Raw genomic sequence first — 2,368 nt, forward strand, 5'->3', positions numbered from 1 at the left:
TTTTGTATGATCTTGAATGATCTTGGCACCGTTGTTGAAAATCAACTGGCCATAGAAATGTGGGTTTATTTCTCGACTCTCAATTCTGTTCCATTGGTCTATATGTCTGTCCTTATGCCCCTACTGCAGGGTCTTCATTATTGTAGTGTTGTAGTAGGTTTTGAAACTGGTAAATGTGAGTCTTCCAACTTTGTTCTTCTTTTTCAAAGTTTTTTTTTTTTTTAAGCTATTCTAGTTCCCTTGAATTTTAATTACTTTTTTTTTAATAATGCAACTTGAATAAGTAAAAATAAAAAATGATCTAAACTCCGTGCTTATACAACTACAAAACTAAAACATTTATAAAGTAAACATAAACAAGTCTACAGAACTAATAACATTCAGATCAATATAACATGATAGCTTGGGCTTTTTCTTTGAAACTGAATTGTATTTTTCCAGGCAAATACGGAGTTAATTATGGTTTTTTGGATTTAGCATGCCTATACTCTTGCATGCTGGGTAATGATGTGCTTCTCCCTATCACTTTTTCTATTTGAACAGGAAGCTTCTTATAGCATATTGTGACATCATTTATCTTCATCTGGTACAGATGCATGATTCATATTTTCCCCTAACATTTTATTATGAAAATCTTCAGACAACAAAATTTTAAAAATTTATAGTAAACACTTATACCCATCACTTAGATTCTGTCATTAGCATTTTACTATACTTGCTTTACATGATTTACATTTTAAGTCTTCCTCTTTTCTCATTAGCCCACTAAATACAAATTTGAACATTGAAAAATTTTTAGTACTATTCATCATTAAATATGAGCAAAAATATGCGTAATTTTTGGGAGGTCGTCACAAAATGAAAATACAAAAATAATTCTTATAAAGAATTTGTAACTGGAGAAAGTGGTATAGTTCAATGCCATGTTTTGAGGTTGAATTTCCATAAATTGAGAAAGGGTGATCTGTGTTAGCCCAGTTTGTACCCTTCAAAGTAGTATAAGTTTTTGTCATTTACCTAGGATCTTAATTTGGCATCTTTATGTAGCACAAGATATGAATAATCATAATAAGTAGAGAAAAATCATTTGGCGTTGAAAAAAAGATTTCTTTTTCTGCTTGCTGTTTCTGTGAGCATTTACTTAAATTTAAATCACTTGTGTGATTTTCGAAAAATTTTTTTAATCTTTTGCTTTCCACTCTCTTTTTCCCTCCTGAAGTTGTTTTGAAAATTGTTTTGTTCAGTTCAGTTCACTTCAGTTCAACTCAGATCTTTATCGAAGGCCTATTTGGACCAAGTATGGCTAGGCTGGTGGTTCTCAACAGGGGGCATGGTTGATTTTGTTCCCCTGGGGACATTTGGTAATACGTGGAGCTATTTTTTACTGTCATGTCTGAGGGCGTATGTCAGGGTTCCCCAAAATCACCTCCAATTTCGATGATTTGCCGAGAGGACTTACAGGAGTCAGCATGTAGTTGTACTCATGCTGTGATTTATTACAGCAAAGGGATACAAAGCATAGTCCGCAAAGGGAAAAGGAGCATGGGGCGAAGTCCAGGGAAACCAGGTGCAGGCATCCAAGGGCCCTCTCCCAGTGGGGCCACACAGGATGTGCTGGATTCCCCCCAGTAATACGTCGTGACAGTGTGTGTGAAATGTTGCCCGCCGGGAAGTTCGTTAGAGACTCAGTGCCCAGGCTTTTTATTGGGAGCTGATCACATGGACAGTCTGCGCTTGGCATGTGCCGAAATTCCAGACTCCCAGAAGGAGAGCAGGTCTTCAGTGTGAAACATATTTTTTGTACAAACAGTTTGGGCACAGTTCTCATCAGTTCTGAGGATGATGGGAAATCTCCCAAAAGTGGAGTGCCCATATACCGGCCAGGTGCCAGCCTTTCAAAGGACAACTGTCAGGCCTGCTGTGTGAACTCTGTTCTGCACAGGGTGCCCCTGGCATCGATTGGGTAGAGCCCAGCGATGCTGCTAAACCTATTCAGTGCTCAGTGCTGCTCCCCACAACAAAGAATTATTGGGTCCAAATGTCAGCAATGCTACTGTTGAGAAAGCCTGGGACAGACTGAGTGAGCGATGAGAATCAGGCCTGTTAGGTCCGCTTGGCTGCCGCTGGGCCCCTACCTTTCTTAAGACTGCTTGAAATAAATTCTTATCTAATCTCTTTAGTATAATCGAGCTCTCTTATATTAGTTTAAGACTCTTAATTCCTTTCAGATTTAAACCAGGGAAGAAAACAAACTGAAAAGAAAAAGACTTAGTAAACAAAGGAGAAGAAATCACTCCGAACAGTAAAAATTACTTTCAAATCATTAGTTCAGAGATTTAAATTGCTATGTTGGTGGTATTTTCTTAAT

The 2,368-nt window shown here is 37.7% G+C and overlaps 1 protein-coding gene across 1 annotated transcript in view; it reads left to right on the forward strand.

Annotated features, from left to right (window-relative positions):
* The window catches only part of EXT2 (exostosin glycosyltransferase 2), a 129,985-nt gene that overhangs the window by 7,382 nt on the left and 120,235 nt on the right, over window positions 1-2,368 (forward strand). The gene's annotated exons all lie outside the window — the stretch shown is intronic.

Source organism: Pteropus vampyrus, unplaced genomic scaffold, assembly GCF_000151845.1.
Source record: "Pteropus vampyrus isolate Shadow unplaced genomic scaffold, Pvam_2.0 Scaffold31, whole genome shotgun sequence".
NCBI lineage: Eukaryota > Metazoa > Chordata > Mammalia > Chiroptera > Pteropodidae > Pteropus > Pteropus vampyrus.